Raw genomic sequence first — 19,240 nt, 5'->3', positions numbered from 1 at the left:
ACAAAAATAATATACTGGAATAAAAAGTTCATTATTTTTGTATTTCATATACATTTATCCTGTAATTTAGTAATTCCATTCACGTCTCTATCTTCAATGACCTGTATAATTTATGTGACGTGATTGATGTTCTCTGTGTCAGTAATGTATAAAATTGTATTGTAAATCCTGTGTCAAGTTCTTAACATAGGCGGAGTCTGGTTTGTTTCTATGTGTTATATGTACGAGTATAATAAATCCAGTTTAGGTAGTCTATAGATTTGTAATGTCGGTCTGAATACCTTACCTAATATTTCTATAAAACATTGACCTCTAAATTATAACAGGATATCTTATTGTAATTGCATAAAGATAAGTAGTCCAAAGTTTACAGTATTTGCACCAATATTTGAATAGAGAAAAATTTTCTCTAAATAAAATAAATGAAATAGTTATTTAATAACTATCAGATTTATTTACATTGCGTGTTTAGCCGTTAGTGTCTTTATTATAGATTTTATATCGTATAATGAATATACCCAGTGGATAAATCAAATCAGTGACATAATCTTATTTTATAAACGAAAATGAACACTACACAGTAATAATATGCAATGGCAACATTAGACAATAACATTGAAGTACTTTTACAAAACTAACAGACTTCCTTTGAGTTTAAGTTAAAAGGTTTTGAATTAACCTCTATCAATTAAATAACAGGAACAAACTTAGTATAAACTCAACAATTTATCAATATGAAACATCAAGATCTTAGCTAATTATTTGTGAAATAAAACCTACAAATAAATAACAAGAACAAACTGACTAACTATAAAACTTAAAAACACGAAACAAAAAAATAATGTTTTGAATATTTCCGGGATTAACTCTATATATTAAATAACAAAAATAAACTGAATATAATCTACACAACTAATAAATGTGACAAAAACGGATCCCAATTGCAATATACCCGGACTATGAAACTATAAACTTTACTTAATCTTTAATTTTTTAACTACTCTTTTACAGATTTCTTAAAGTGATTGTAATTTTTGTAAACAAAATGTTATCTTGCAAACTGTTGTAAAGCCACTCTTTCTCCAAATTTGATTTTGCAGTGTATACTTTTAGTGAAAGAGTTTGTTTTAAGGTCAGAAAGAAAGTTTGGGATTTAGAATTTTAATCTCATTTCCCCTAAAATTACTACCCAATATAACGTACTTATAAAGGTCCTCTCCTGACAGGTTGTTTCCCATTATTCATTTCTATCCTCATTATTAATACCAAATAATCCTTAAAGTGTTCTTTATTGTAGTCTGTAAGGCTTATTTATATGACGTGCAGTTGCTGTAATATAATATATGATGCCGTATTTTATGATTGACAATCAGCCACTTGTAAATTGTAATTTTACCATCCATAACCAAACATCTTTTTAATACTGTATATACGACGTTGCCATACAAGAATACATTTTACTTTGGATCTTTTCAATATCTTTATCCCATCTGTGGCCGTCATCTATAGTAATTCATAAATAGTCACACTGGTTCACAATTCCGATGTTATCACAAGAACAACTGTTTTCGTTTATAAATTCTCTGTTGCATTTGTATAGGGGGCAGGTACATTTGTTATATTTTATAACGGGGATAACTGCTACAGTTTTATTTTTCAAGTGAAAGTTCACAATAACTGTTTTGAGTGATCTACCCCCCGAGTGGCGGTACTTTGTTCTCCAAGTGGCGGGACATTTTTACTGATTTTGTATGTTCACAAAAGGAAATTAATATAAAATACTGTAAATTATATAAGTATGACATATCATATATCAAGTTAAACTACATAACACACAGAATGGTAATAATATGAAACTCTTACCATGGATAGGTGTAAAAAATCAATGGGTTGAATTCCAAAAATAAAAATTCAATTTTTTTGTTTTGTGTTTGGCTGATGTAGCGTTTTTAAAGCTACATTGATTTATTTTTTTAATTAAAACTTAAATTAAATAAAAATTTTGGGATCGAAATATTGGGACTTAATTTTAGATTAGATTGTGAAATGTCAGGGTAAAATCGAACATGTAATCCTTTGGCAAGTTAGCACTGGTAGTTTTAAATTGTTAGGAAGGCAGGTTGACTGCCTTGAATTGATTAAAACTTGTCTTATTGTGAGTATTGTTCTCCTGGTTTGATACAGCTGGACCAATGAGAGAGCTCCACGGATGTCCTGCAAAGGTGATTGGAAAGGGAAGTATTTAAGCGCCCGCTCATAATTTTCGCCCTTCTTTTGGTTATTTTCGTGAGTAAAGTTAATTGCAGTGCGCCGTATTTCTTAAATTTTTCCGCGAGTGATTTTGAGGTAAGCACCAAATTTATTGTACGTTTTATTGAAATAGTCATCCTGATCTGATTTTAAATTAATTTTGTTGTCTTTTTTATAGGAAAAAATTAAATTCATAGAAACTACAGAGCAATCTGAATAACTTATTCTCGAAGAACAATAGAGCATAATAGAATCATACAAGTTACATTTGGTTCATGCTTGCAAGAGAAGTGAATTAAAATTGAACTTTGTTAATAACTTTAATTGAGATTTGAAAAGGTAGTAATTTATTAATATTTAACTGGAACTGTTTTATTGTGAATTATTAATTGAAAATTAATTGAACTTTAATAATTGTTAGAGAGAGACTTGTAATCTGAATTGCAGAGACTTGAAAGTTAAGGTTCAAATAGTGTAAAGAGAAGTTGAAATTTTTATTTTGAATTTTGAGTGAACTTAGAAGTGAACATTTTTATTTTTATTATTTCCAAGTGGTATTTCATTCTTATTTTAAAACTTTATTATTTTATTTTAGAAGAGAGCTCTGATTTTTAGTTTGATATATTTGATTAATATTTTTATTTCTTGCCAAAGGAATTTTTAAATTTACAAAAAGGTTTGTCAATTCTTTGTGGAAAATAGAGTGATAAAAATTCTGAAACGTTGAACTTATTATTTTGCCAGTTAAAAAATAAATCCATTGTTTTTATTTAGAACTGTGATTTTATTTTAGACAAACCAGATAATATTTAATAGTTAACAAATTTAGTAATACATTGTACTTAATATTCACTAGAATCTTTACTAATCGAAAAATATTTTATATCGTCTTGGATGTATTATTGATGATTTAAATATTAATACTCTGGAATATTAATATCAACAATCCAAGTCGTTATAGCTGAGTAAATGTTACTAAATTTAATTTTTTAACACAAATCCGAAATAGCCATTTTGTTTAAAATTTAATTCTGGACAAACATATTTATTTTATATGTATTACTCCTACAAAAATCACACTAATTGCTGATCGAAAGTTTTATGTACATATGTGTTTTACTGCATTTTAGTCAGTATCAGAGCCAACCTCATTCTTCCTCTTTCTTCCTGGTTTGAGAGGCCTACAATAGTGTTCCAAGTAAGAGAAACACTCCATATGAACCCCAAAATTACAAGCTGGGCACCAGAAGTGACTTTTGTGTCTTTTTTTGGTGTGTCCACACACTGCACAAAGTCTTACACTACTGCCTGGTAAATGAGCAATCCGGTGAAGAAGAACTTCATTTGGTCCAGGAGGTAGTACAGTAGGTGGATGAACTGTTAGTAAGGGTTCCACTAGTGCCAGTATGTCTAAATACTGTACTATATTAAATTAAAGTTTGTAATCTGGTCTTTCTAACCATACCTAACATATAACGTTTAAGTCGCGGCATAACATCGGAAATACCGGAACAAAAGAGGCTTGCGTTAATAGACGCTAGAGCATCTCTACCACTCGCGAACGAGATTTAATAGACGCTGCAGCGTCTTTCACCACTCGGAGAGCTCTCTATCGCGCGTCTATATGTTTAGTTTGTTGAAGTCACGTTGTAATCTCTCTTCAGCAACTCTTATTTTTATGTGATAATATAATCAAAATGACATCGGTATACCCCCTCATTTGTACAATATCTATTACATAAAATATTCTACTCAAGGATAGGCCTCAAATTACTCCCTTGAGGAACACCCCAAACACGTTTCATTCTATCGCTAAATGTTCCTGCCACTTTAACTATGAAATGTCTATTTGATAGATATGTCTGAAAACAGTCAAAATATACTCCTGTCACACCTGTGTCTTCCAATACTTGAATCATATAAATATAAAATATCATAATATAACAGTAATTAAATTTAATAAAAATAATAAAATAAATAACTCAGTTGCTTTATGTTACAGGAAAGTCAACGTTTTGAACTCAGTTTTGAAATAACATTTAATTTGCAAAGACATTTTTAGACTAACCTTGTCAGATATTTTCCATAAAACACCTGATTCCAACACTGCGTGAAATATCAGTCGGATTTACTAACTATCTGAATAGCAGAGTAACATTTTCCTGAACAGAAACAAACAAACACAGGTTTTTATAAATTATTTGATGAAAACTGAGAGAAAATTGTAAAATGTGTGGTGTTTGTGACATTACAGAAATTATAATTTCTTTTAATTAGTTAAAAAAATTTTCGTTGCATTAAAACATTGGGTCAAAGTCTACAACTCCCCAAAAATATAGTTTCTCATAATATTTAAAAACTAGACGGGAATTCATGCAGATTTAATTCTAAAATGTTTAATATAGTTATTAATAAGAGAGCTGTGACAGTTAGAAATGTTTGACCAAAAACAGTTTTTGAGCGCAGCGAGTTAACGACACAATTAATAACGAATTGTGTTCGTTTGTTACCCAAGCCCATTTATTAACAACTAGGTTTACTCAAATACAGTAATTTTGGCTATACAATATAAACTACACATCGTATGAATAAATAATATAAATGTATGTTTCCGATATTTTAAAATTAGGAAAAAATAATATAGGTAACTATTTCGAATTGTGAAGTATCGAAACCTATCCAAATATGTTACACAAAATCTTTGATATTTAAAAAACTATGTCCAAGCATAGGCTAAGGCTGATTTATCCAATAAAACACACACACACACACATATAACATACAGGGTGAGTGGCTCTTGGTGTGACAAAAATTTTTTGGGTTATAATGCAATGTAAATGTGATAAAATGGCGGTTATAAAAAAGTCTAACTCCAAAAATTAGGTCTAAAATGAATTATTTTCAGTTTTTCTAAAAAAACCGTGTTTTTGTACTTAAATCTGATATTTCTCAGCAACGTATAGGCATATGTGAGCCAAAATACATCATTTTTAGATTCTACGTTAAAATTTTTCAATTTGAAAAAGTTATCGGTGCAAACGGTAAGAAAATAAAATTAAGCTTCAGGGTCGATCCAAATGACAAAGTTGCTAAGTTTCAGAAAAACTGAAATATCATTGAACCCCATCTTTTTACCACACCCTGTACACAAAAATGTGTCAAATGATTATTAAAAAACTTTGCCATTTAATAGGCTTTAAAATGGTATGCCATATGACCAGCTATTTAGGTGTTTTTGCCATTAAAAAAAATCAGTATAGGTTAAACACTGTCTGAGTAGTCATAGGACGGTATAATAAACATAATTTTTGAGCATTAGTAAAGATATTTTATAATGGAACTTTAATCAATTATCAATAAGGTAAATTAAAATTAGAATACCTCATGAACACAAAACATTAAAAGTAAAATCATTGCAATTCTTTTCTCAAAATGGCGACCTTCTTTTATCACACCAAAGCTCTTGCTCGCTTTCTCATTGCTCCTACGGTAATTTAAAAGACAGTTTTTTCCCGAAGGCCTTTGAGCAGCCAGACTAATTCTGTCTCGTAATTATTCTTCTGAGTTTACTGGGGTGGAATAAACTTCCTGCTTAAAAAACCACACCCCACACAAAAAGTCCATACGTGTAAGCGTCGGGAGATCGGGCAGGCCATGAGACAGTTCCCCCTCGTCCAATCCACTCGGGATAGTTTTCAGTCAGCCATTGACGTCCTGTTGCATTAAAATGTGGAGGGGCTCCATCCTGCTAGAATATAAGCTCGTCTCTTTCAACATTGTTCAAACCATCTAGAAGGTTAGGTAGGTCGTGTTGCAAAAAATCTAAGTACGTGTAGTTTGTTCCATTTACAGTTCCATCAAATATGTGATGGCCAATCAATTGGTCGCCTAAGACTCCATACCAAACATTAATACTAAAACACGTTTGAAAGGATTGTTCCTTGTCCGGTGTGGGTTTTGTTGATCTTAGTGGTGCATATTATGACAATTTTAAAATTCCTGCTCTTGTAAACAATGACTCATCAGTCCAAAGGATTTTTTGAAAAAAAAGCCCCCTGCTCTATGTCTATGTTTAGCAACCAACGACAGATTTGTACTCTAGGAGCATAATCAGTTACTTTTAGACCTTGAAACAGGCGTAAAATGGAACTTATTCTTATGCAAAATGTGCAAAACCTTCCATTGTGATACACCTACGTCTCTAGCAAGTTGTGTACTACTAACTTTTGGATCATTCCGAACTGAATTTAGAACTACTTCATCTAATTCTACATCATGAACAAAGTGTCCTACTTCGTTAGGTCTTTTGTGAACTGTACCTACCTCCACAAGACGTTGATGGAGTCTTGAGAACACAGAATGGCTGGGAAGTGATCGCCGGATCAGGGTTGCGAGCTTGATACTCTCTTTTGGGCAGCACGCGCTTTGCTATCACAAAACCCGTAAATAAAGTGCATATCAGCGTATTCTCGAGTAGTGAACTCCATGGCAGCCTACACTTGACTAAATTGAGCAGAAAAATAGTTTATTGGAGGTAGAAGAAATTCATTGGACACTGGTCTTACAAAACAAGATAAGGAATGAATGTACAATACTGGTGAAAGTAATAAGATAAGGAATTAAAACATTAATAAATGATGTGACCATTAATTCGTAACTAGCATCCACAAATTATTTTAAACTGCTTTAATTTTTTGTAATCTTCAATTCCTTGTTTATGAGGCAGTTTTTATAAAACATAAAAATTAAGTACACTTGTTATTAAATTGTGTTAATCTTTTTGTAGCTTGCATGTTTTTTAATATTCAAACCGATAAAAGTAAGTAACCGAATACTTAACTATGGTCATATGGCATACCATTTTTTAAAGCCTATTAAAAGGCAAAGTTTTTAATATCACTTGACACTTTCTTGTGTACAGGGTGTGGTAAAAAGATGGGGTTCAATGATATTTCAGTTTTTTCTGAAACTTAGCAACTTTTGCCATTTGAATCGACCTGAAGCTTAATTTTTCTTTTCTTAACGTTTTTTAAACCGATTAACTTTTTCAAATTTAAAATTTAACGGAGAATCTACAAATGATGTAGTTTGCTCACATATGTCTATACGTTGCTGGGAAATATAATATTTAAGTACAAAAACACGGGTTTTTTTAGAAAAAACTGAAAAATAATTCATTTCAGACCTAATTTTTGGAGTTAAACTTTTTTATAACCACCATTGTATCACATTTACTTTGCATTATAACCCAAAAAATTTTGTCACACCAAGAGCCACTCACCCTGTATAAGTATTTGTCTGTATGTCCATTATAGACTCAGAAACTATTTGACAGGTCATTATGAAAATTGTATGTAACTTATATATATATATATTTCCAAGTAGAAGGTTTATATGCTATGCCCATTGATGTAACTCGCTACCGGTTGGCCTCCAAAATATAAAGGCTATCATTGCGCCTGCACATTATAAACTGCAGTTATGAGACAGTTACGTATATTAAATAGCCAAGCACTATTTGAAGGCGCTAGGTTTTGATTTATATTTGTCTTTAAAATAAATTTCTGGTAGAACTTAAAACTTAAGTGTTAGACCACTTTATAGTAAAGTACTTGTACGTGTACATTGGCTATAATCATACAGTTTTGAGTGATTTTCGTAATCGTGCCAACAAGGTAAACTCTACATTGGCGTTGTAAATATAATTCACTTGAACCAGAAGTACTCCTACACTGTGAAAGCTTACGAAAAGCGTGCGAGGCCGCTACTTAGTTAATAATAACATTTGTTTGTTGCCCTTTCAATTACAGCAGTGTGGTACTTTGCAAAAATCAGAATTCATAAAAGTAATAAGTTGAATAACGGTTTTCTTGTTACAGAATACAGTGTTACTATCAAGTTGTTATGGTAATGTTTGATATACTCCACTGCATATTAAATGAGAGTACAAATAGTAGAAAACACTCGGTTTAATAAATACATCAGCCGTTCGTTTCAGTACGTTCCTTGTTTGCTAATGAATAATTAATTACCTTTACACTTTTATATCTGAACTAACAAATATGTTCACAAGAGTAAATAAATAATGCTATTAGCTTGGTTGTTGATGTTGGATGGTCGATCACTAATAGAACTTTCACCAGTGTAATTCTATCGATAAGGGTGTATATTTTGTTGGCATAATCTCGTACTATTGCAGTATAGGATTATAGTGGTATTAACTTCATTATTAGTATAGGGATTGAGAATAAATTTGCACTGCGATAAGTTTTTCTCACAATATCTTTTTCCCAGCTCAATATACTTAAAAACGGCCAGGTCAGACTATAATGGTTATATCGTATCTGACGGATTGTCGTAAGTGTGATAAGCTAAAAAAATATGATTTGAGGAAATTTTACTATTTTATCCTCAAAATAGAGTAGGAACCAAAAAGAGTTTTTGTTTTTTTTTTAACTCTTTTAATACACTCCCAAATCGACCTCCATCTAAAAATGTGCTGGTCATTGATTTTATCTTAGGTAAACATTTCTCCATCGTTTTTAAGTTAAGAGGTTTTTTGCTTTTGCTCTATGCAAATGGGCTCTGGACTCATGTCCTATACCTAAGCCTAAGTGACAAAAGGACTACCTTACAAACAGGGTTAAATTAATGGAAGAAATTCTAATCTAAAGTGATTAAAATTACCGTCCTATTAAGGTAAATAATTATGCAATATTTATAAGATCTTTAAATGAAACCAAGATCGAATTCTCTTATTATAGGCTAGGATGACATTAAATGCAAGTTAATATTCAAATTATTATTAAAAAAATACTTTAATTAATGAATGGATGAAGACCTAATTGAAAACCATGAAATTGTAAAAGTAAACTTCAAATAATTTCATTTAAACATTAAATTGTTGCTTGTTATTTGAAAACTTCCAATTTCTAAATGTTAAGCTTTCATATTGGAACATATTGCTTCGCCAAATAAAACTTACATTTGTATTAATTATATTTAAATCATCATTGTTTGTACCTATATTATGTATTTGAGGTTAGTTAAAGTGTTCGGTTTTTAAGTCAACAGCGTGGTAAAGATCACATTCCAATGATTCATTATAGGAAGCATTTTGCCTATTGTTTTTCAATGAGCACTTCTAATCCTTCCAGCGTAAATATAATTGTAATAATTTATATAGATTTTATCATAAAATTGAAAAAAATGTTGAAAATCCTTTTGAAGGAACTTTTTAATTTGGCCACTTTTAGCCGTTCTTCTTGGTACTTTTGCCTGTTAGGCTGGAATTCAACCTTCATTATCTTAAACTCTGATACTGTTCGAATGTTTTTATTAGATTCCACAGGCTCTTCCAATAAGTATTGTTAATCTGTATAAAAGAAAAATGCTCGTATACGAAGTTCGAATTCCACGTATAATTTTGAGCTGAGGATGTGCATGCAAAAGAACAATTCATGCAAATAAATGGTATATCATTTCCGAAAAGTGGAAGAATTTTCATTAGAAGAAGAATTATAGTTACTCGCTTTTCAATACATTTTATTATCATCAATTAATAATATTCTGATAAGCTTCTATATGTAACTTACTAATAGTACACCATTTAATGCAGTGTAGGTGTTTGATCATTGAAAACTGTCAAGGATAAATTGTACTATAGCTTCTACAAAAGCAGTAAAAGTAACTCTAAAAATGTATAGATTATAATTAATTATTTTACCATTAGATAATGACCATTTATGTCATTAATTTATGACAGTAACACAATAAATAGTAAGGTGATATTTTCGTCAAGTTAGATATACAAGTACCTACATAATGAGTTTAGCCATTCATGACTAATTTTATTCACTATTAATTCTAAACCTCATCGCGTTAGTTTCACGGGATTTCCATTTAAATAAATCATGCATTCCAGAGATGTTAAATATCGAGTTTTCGATAGAAAGTGTCACACTTATTTTACACGTATTTCCTCACACAATATGTATACATTTCCACTGTCTCAAGACTTGTATGATGAGGAATGGTGACACGTAGCCTTCTACGTGATGAACGCCTGGTTTCCAGATTCACATCACGCCCGACCCTGCCCGGCATGCCAGCGAGGCACTTAGCTGACTCTCCTTGTGGCATTTCTCATACCTACTAATAACTAGAGGGAATGGATATTAATACTGCAATTTTAGAAACAAACAAACCTTTTAATTCTGAGCATCAGTAGTTGGTTTATACTTAAAATGTTTTCTTACCTTGCGAAAGTGAACAATACAAATTTATTGACGGTATTCTACACCTCTTTGTAAAATTACGTTTTCAAAATGAGCCGATTTCTAAAGTAACCCATTTTATAGAGTATACGTATATTTATATATAATATTTTCTCCTCGAACATTTATTAAATAGCTTAATCAATAGAAATGTATAAAATGTATTTTGGCAAACGATAAATTGTTGCTATAACATATTATTAAATTTCCACTATTATAAATGTACTAAATTAAAGTTCAGTAATTGCATTGATTATTAATGAATGAAAAGGGAGTGAAGTTGTTGTCAGCCTGACAGCATGTTTGGCTTCAGACGTAAAGTTGAAACAGACAATTAACCTGTATTATGATGGCAAAATGCTTTAAGCCAGTGGCAGACAGTTAATTGTCTTTCAACCTATGGTTTTAATAAATACCTGTTTATTCATACAATTACTGTATTTGAAAGTACAGGCCAATCAATGTGTTTTTCCTATTGTTTTACTACTGTTTACAAATTAAATAATAGAATTGTTCACTGTACCAGCTGGAAATAGAGTGTCAGTAATGTAGATTAACCACACGAACAGTGCAAGAATACGTGGAAGAAAATTAAAAATAATATTTTCGTTTCCTTCACTTTTTATATACAGAACTACAAGGCATTAAAGAAAGAAAAGTCCTTGCATTTTCCTTCCTGAACTTCGCAAAATATATACGCTTACTCGCTGTTACCAAAAACAAACAGTAAATAATATTACAGAACTTATGTTGTAGGTCTCCGGAATATAGTTACCAATATACGGCTTTTTCTATAAAAAAATTAATTTCTATGTGTTTGCCTGCACGTCTGTCTCTCTGTCTGCACAATATCTCCATAACGAATTGAATTATATAGACTTAAAAGTATGTATGTAGTATTCATTTAAATAGTATATAAAACAAGAGTTTGATTATGGTGCATACCTTTTTAATGGGTTTTGCGGTTTAATAAAATGGCAACCAGACGAAAGGAGAATAAATACACTTTTAAGAAACTGAGTAAAACCATATGCGATTTTAAAATGTGACAATTTTATTCATAGAGAAAATGAAAAAAAAAATATAGTGGAAAAACAATGTTGACAGTCGATGATATGACTTGTTCAGAACAATCTTGCGTTTTAGTACCCTACCAGGCCAATGGGGACTTTTTTAACGCAGCTTTGAAACCTTACCAAATGACATAAAATGTTAAAATACACACGGCAAGATTTCGTCTGTATTAAACTTTATATAAAAATTCATTCCTCCATACACAAGAATTAGTTATATGATGGTGCACATCCAACCATATAATCTGGCTGGGTAATTTAAGTCAATAAGGTGATAAAATTTATTTTTTCTAGCTGACGGATGTAAAAATTTATTTTCTGCCCTATTGTCTGCTTATATTTATAAAATACATCTCGAGAATGAAGTGAGTTATAGATTTGAAATTTCGCAAAAAACTTCACCTTGTCATATTCAAACGTTTTGGCCATAATAAATTTTGGCCAAACGTTTATAAATAAAAATAAATAGCAAAATGTGTAGGTAAGTGCTAACCTTGAGAACAGAAAGATCGGACAATTTTTCTGAAACTCTAGAACTTAGAATTATAATAATTTGGTTTTATTTATGTTTCAAATTTAATTTATATTAAAAAGCCGTTGACATTTTTAAACTTTCTTTGATGTCCCAGCTAAAGGTCATCAAAGAAGATGAAACGATTGGTTTATATTTAAATATTATAAAATATTAAATACACAGTGCTTTATTAGTAGTGTAATGCAGATATAAAACAGTTATCCTATAACTCTTAATATAAATTGCGCCAGTGGCGAATTAAAACATCTAATGGATTTAAAATACTTTGCTTAAAGGTTTTTTTGGAAATATTACTGAAACACTGTTATATTAACACCTTAGTGAAGAAATATGTCAATGATTTACATAAGGTACTCAAAACTGACTGGCATTCTTGACATTGTGACATGGAATTTTTACATTGGCTTAAGGAACCACTGAGGAATGAACACTGGCATGCCCCAGCGATCCATTTTTCCCAGACTATAACGGAAAACCTATTATGTACAGTTATTTTGAAGGTTGCATAAAGTAAGGTTTAGTAAGGATTTCCTTCTACCGTGAGAAGATATTCCTTGACAGTAGTAGGCTTCTCAGCCTTGAGTATGTATGCATATATTTTTTATCGGGACAATAAGGCAAAATCAAGTATGGCACTGGAAATATTTTAGACATAAGAAGATTGTAAGAGCGAGAAGTAAATCCTTTTTCACAGAAGTTGTTTTCTAAGACCTATATATCCAGATAGATTTAACCGGAGGTACATTACAATGGCTGGAAATATACAATTTTTACTGAAGCGGGTTCTCCAGACCTGTTTACATATTTTCTTTCACTGGGACAACAGGCGATCTCAGCTGTGTGGTTGAAACACAATAAATTCGAACCAGAAATACTCGTATACGCGTAAACCTGAAACTAAATATGAGTCAGCCTATTAACTTATGATAGTATTAACCATGAACACTAACACAATATTTAACTGATTAATTACGTTTGAAAAATCATAGATACAATCCGCAAAGCCGCAATTAACGGCTACTTTTGTTATAAAATACGTTGAATAAATATATATATATATATATATATATATATATATATATATAAATTTATCCTTGTATTATCAATTTTAAAACATTATCAGATGAACACAAACTTTGCCAGTATCAACAATAAAATATATAAATTGTTTAAAATATACCACCGAATTATAGTAAAATAAAAATTGAAAATTAATTTGCCTGCCAATTCATTAATATACCGGAAATAAAAACAGAAAAATATTTCCCAATACGGTTTTTTCAGTTTCATGTTAGTTCTTTTAATACTGTGAAGTCTGCACATCATCAAGCAACAAAAATACTCTAATTAAAAATACCCCCTAAACGTTAAATAACATTATATTATTTTGTATTGTAAGTTTGTCTGATGTTGAACAATGTAGAGTTCATTTTGAGCTTCCTCGTCGCCAAAATTTCTTTGGATCTTCATACGAATATGACGCCAGATTCCTGAGAATAATATGTGACAGCGTCAGATTTCAGGTGCTGCATAAATAAAAGATGAACTGGAGTTAAACTCAACATTCACAGATTCAACCCTTTCACACCACACCTACGTTATGTTTACAAAACTAAGTTGCTCCACCGTGTTTAGAGATCGTGTCTAAACAAACTTAGTGTTCTCTATTTTACAACTGAGAATGAGAGAGGCAATGAGAATTCCTATACACCTAGACTACACTATATTTTGTAGTACAAGTGTCTCTGATTTCGAAATGATGTAAATAGTTAATTTTGAGCTTCGTTGCCGAATTTTCTTTGGCTCTCTTAATACGAACATGTTGGATTCAAATTTCAGACAGCGTTAGATGTCAGACGCTAAACTAACAGGAAGGCGAACTGTAGCTAAACTCAAAATCAACACACCCTTATCATTATACTGGAAGGAGGGCAAATGCAATGGAAGTAGATGCTTTATGGCGGATGAAATATTTATAAGCGTTACGTATGCATTTATTTTCTTGTTCAGAGTAATAAATTGTCTTGTTCGCATATATTACATGAAATATCGTATGCAGGCAATAGACGCTTTTGAATCTAACAAATGGTATACATCTAAGGTGGTTTCCGAAATCTACATATGGATTTATTTTATCGGCCAGTGCAACAAAATGAACTCAAAGGTAGAGTGAATTAAACTTGCTAAAACGCAGGGTTAAAACTTGCTGTCTTGACCGCAGTAACTTTTCCTTCGCACGTAAGTATAAATACTTTCTTTGTCGAAACAAAACGGCAAACTGTAACTATGACAACTATAGCCGCTTTAACGCTTAGACATAATGTAAGTTATGATCGTCGAAAGGAGACGCTTTTTGATCGAAGTTTGTTTTGATTGGTATACATTTTCTTGATTGGGGAACTGAACAACGCCATTGGAAATACCTTAGACAGAAGCAAATTACGTTTTGATCGAGTTAGGTTACAGTAGACAAAATTGTATATTTATATAATTTTCACACAAAAAAACATAAAATAGAACAATCAATATTTTATTTTATTTTTAAATCGCTTAACCATGGATACTGAAATAATATGTACCTTATATACGCCTACTTCTGTTTGAAACATAGCACATTGCTACATCTTATTACATCATAAATGATCTCACTAAAAAGGCTACGGGAACGTAGTTAGAGTATACCGGGTGTTCCACAAAGAGGTTTAAACGTTTGATTTTACATTACTTGCCCATTTATGCACCTTTCGACTATTATATCTTACACCATGTCTGAGCCTTAAAGCGGCTATATTTATCATAGTTACAGTTTGCCTTTTTGTTCCGACAAAGAAAATATCCATACGTGGGAATGAAAAGTTACTGCGGTCAGAAACAGCCAGTTTCAGCCATTTTGATTCACTCTCGATCTAATTTGTTTACGGTTCTACAGTTGAGTTCATTATAAATAATTACTGTTTTGTGTGCAGGTAAATACTTTTCATTGTTCACAGTTAAGGCGGAATATTAATAATATTAATAAACGAGTGAATATCATAATTAACAATTTTACCATCAGCCGTTATGTAAAATGTGTTTAAATCACAGAAAGGCAGTGTAATTGTAAAATATGGAACATAGATTTACATTATATTTAAACCGTCTGGTTGCTTATTGTTTGAAATTAACATGTACAATATACAAAATTGTATACATTAAAATTTGATTTCAAGATTTTGTTATTTTCGATTGTATGTCCAACTAATGAGCTCTCAGAATGTCGGTAAACGACATGAAACCAATGATGAGTTATTTTTAGTCTTGGAAGAGTGCTTGTTTTTCCCCTTCAATTTTACAGGCTAATTTGACTGTTCCGTAAATACTTTGGACTGCAAGAACTACTACAGTTAATCAGTTTCTAATTCGGGCTCATTTATTCAATTTTTGGTATCCCGCTGTGCTTTAATTTTCAATAGACATACATTAGTGAATATGTATTAACAGTATTGTGCATACATTTAATTTGTATTTACATCTATACAAGTGTAATGTAAGATTTACATCAAGTAAAGTTCAAAGCATAAACTAAAAATAAGAACGTTCTATTATAATAACTGATACTAAGTTTTCCCTTTAGCATTGATCTCTGTTACATCCCTTTTATAAAGATGCACATCTTGGTCTATACTTACGTTAAGTTGTATTCCGAACTCCTCGTAGACCACCCTCCACTGAGTCTGAAGAGTCACTATTTACCTTAAAAACATTTTATTCAGTCCATTATTCATTTACCTAGTTTAACTTTCACAACTTGAGCCAAGACAAGAATATTAAAACATCTAGAGCAAGACCTACTTTGTAAATGTTTCAAACTTTAAACTAGCGTAATGTTTTAAAGAGTGAGCCCTTTAAGTGGGGATTTGTGGAATTGTACTCTACTATTAAAAACCTTTAATTTAATGTACTGCTTTAATGTACATCCTATGCTTACATTTAAGATTTTCTTCTGACTCCTTGCGAGCCATCCTCCTGACATGAAAAATGGTAATTACTTCAAAAAGTAGGTTTATGGGTGCATTAATGATGTACAAAGTTTTATTGCTTTTCGTTTGGAAATTACTAAGCCCGTGTGGGACATTTTTTTAATTTTTTACTCCGGTGAAGCAAGTACTTTTAGTGATGCAATGTTTATTGAAATTAAATTAGGCTAAAGGCATTTATATATATATATATATATGTGTGTACATATATATAATATCATATATTATACATAAATATATCTATATTCGTTTGGTTTAGCAGATAAGTTAGGACACAATAAATGTGCTTATCTTGTAGGTATCGTTAGGCATAGGCTGTTCTGCACATGCCAAAGTGGACCATTTGTAATTCAAACTTTTTACTATTTGAGTAAGTGGATTTGTATTGTCTAGCTCTAAATAAAAACGGTTTTCCTCTGTAACAACCCCGTAATTCAACATGTTGAAGACGATGTTTTAAAATGGTTCAGTGAGAAAGTTTTCTTGCGAAAACAGAAGAATAAATAATCTGACAGGGAAATATTTTCTCTGAAAATGATGGTATAGGTCTAACATTTAAAGCTGGGTAATTCAAATTCTACGAGGAAAGTAGCGTAACATAGAGAGTTCATAGAACTCATTAGGTCGGTAAAGACAATTTAAACTTCCGGGGGTTTTAAGTTAAATTACATCGTCGGCGATTCTCTGGAAGAAAGATAACGCCGTGTTGTAAAGATTGTGTATGAAAGCTGTGCGATAACAGCAGCAGACGATAACATGGCTGTGTCTACGTTTGAAATGGCTAAAAAATGTGTACGTTTTGTATAGTGGTCTCAACTTCTCCAAAACTGACAAAGTTTGTCCTGGCGAATGTCGACATTATGAAGATCTTATTACTCCTTGTGGCTTAGTCGTCCAAACTTTGCCTTTGGAAACTTTTAATGACCGGTTGTTCCGTCCTGGCAATGTTATTTCCGGCGATTTTTCTTTGCTTATTGTCTTAGAAGCAGATTTTAAGCTAATGCAGTTTATTCCAAGTGAAGAGATAAACTTATTTATGGGGTCTCTAAAAGTTCTGGTTTATTGCTTAGTATTATACGCCATTATAGGTTGTTATGGTAGAAAATAACAAATTTGTATTAGAAACAACATAATCCACACATCTCCATCATGTAGGAGATTATATTTGTCAGGTTTATGTGCACGGAAAATTTTGTTTTCAAACAGAATTTTATTGTGTCTGGAAATTTTAAATTACTATTAAATACTTCTTTACTCCCTCCCCCCAACGGCTCTTAGGGTAAACTGCTGTTTACTCTTCTTCTATATTTTGTATTGTACTCTCTTTACTATCTTTTATATTCTTTATTTTCTCAACTTACGCCGATGGAGATTAGGGTTCGAGATTGATTTGATTAATTTCATTAATACTACATTATTGTTTGCCGAGAGTTTCAAAAGACTAACATTTAGCTATAAATGTGATAGTTTGCACATTTCTCTACCACTTAAGAGGCTGCATAATTCCTATTCTGAATATTTCCGTGCGTGTATATCCGGCTTTCTGTGTTTCGCAGGATATGTCGACAACAGGTTGAGTATAGACTTGATATTTGTAAGTTTTATTTTTTTTTCTATTTATGTCCTGTTGTCTGTATTCCGCAGAATATTTCGAGAACAATTAAGCTAAAAATTAAAATTCGAAATAAAACTTATCCCTTAAGGTAAAAAATCAAAGTATATAGGGATTGAAGCACATTCGGCAATGTTAAATAGACAATCAGTCAAGAAACGCAGAGTCTGGAGTACGAAAGTTATACGTAATTATCTCGCTTTATAACAACTGCCTTAGACATCATTAGAGTGTTGACAAAATGTAGAAATTTTGCAATGTTCTACTCATATATGTTCTTGCATGAACCATGCAATCATAATAATATTTCTTTTACTGTAAATTAATCTAATTCAATATTTCAATTGCACCTTAATGATGATTTTTCAACTTGGCTGCCATTATTTTAGTTTTTTGGTCAGAGACGTCTTGTATGTGTGTTTGAGGTATGATTCCAAAATTTATATTCTACTAAAATTCTAGACTTGTTATGTCGCCTGGTTTTTGTAGAATAGTTTGTTATTTGAGCATACAAATGTAGGCTTAATGCTGTTCGAGGTGCAGAGTACTCCTATAATTCAACAAATATAATTAAAGATTTTTATGATTGTTTTTTCTGTAATTGAAGAACATGTTTATATTTTTTTGGTTTGGGAAACTGATTTACAGGAAAATTTGTAAAATAAAATAGTTTCAAAAAAATATAACCGAATAACATAACATATAATTATTTCGCACAACAATGGAAACCAAATGATAGATCTTAGGATCAGTAGTAAATTTAAATTTAATCATAATTAGTTATCTTAAACTATTGTACATACATTTTCGTAAAATCATTATTATTATAATAATAATTTATCACATAAGTGATATAAGTCAAACATGATCATCTAAGAATACCCTATATATATACATAACAATTATAATCATGTATAAATAAATGTGCGTAGACTGTAGTAATAATTACAAGAATAAAAAAGTTGACATAAGTTGTTTGAAACTAAACACTTTCTAATATATTAGACGTGACGCGTGTAAAAACTATGTTAGTATAATAAATTTTATGTGTTTAAACTTTAATAATTACAGGAATATAAACAAATTAACAAAAGATAATTGAAATTTTGGAGCTTCTGAAATATGACACTACCGTCTTACCTTAATAAATAGATTCCAGGTTAAAGGAAAATAATAGTGTTTATTTAGAATATAAAATGCAGTTTTAAGACCTTGTTACTTTTATAAACCGAACTGTTTCATAGTTATTAAGGGTTTGAATGCGAATCCTTCTTCCGGTTAATGGGTTCACTTAATATCTCTAAAACGGTTACGTTAATGAGAAATAGCACAAAATCAAAACTGTATTAAAACTCCATTTTATATCTGAAATCAACACAATATATTGTGTTTGTATTCAAAACTATTGAGTTGCCGCAATTTTGGAAAATGGCAGGGAGTAAATTTTTTTTAAATCACCAATTTGCTCACAATATCTA

The sequence above is a fragment of the Homalodisca vitripennis genome, chromosome 7, assembly GCF_021130785.1.
Source record: "Homalodisca vitripennis isolate AUS2020 chromosome 7, UT_GWSS_2.1, whole genome shotgun sequence".
Taxonomy (NCBI): Eukaryota; Metazoa; Arthropoda; class Insecta; order Hemiptera; family Cicadellidae; genus Homalodisca; species Homalodisca vitripennis.
This window is presented reverse-complemented; position numbering follows the sequence as displayed.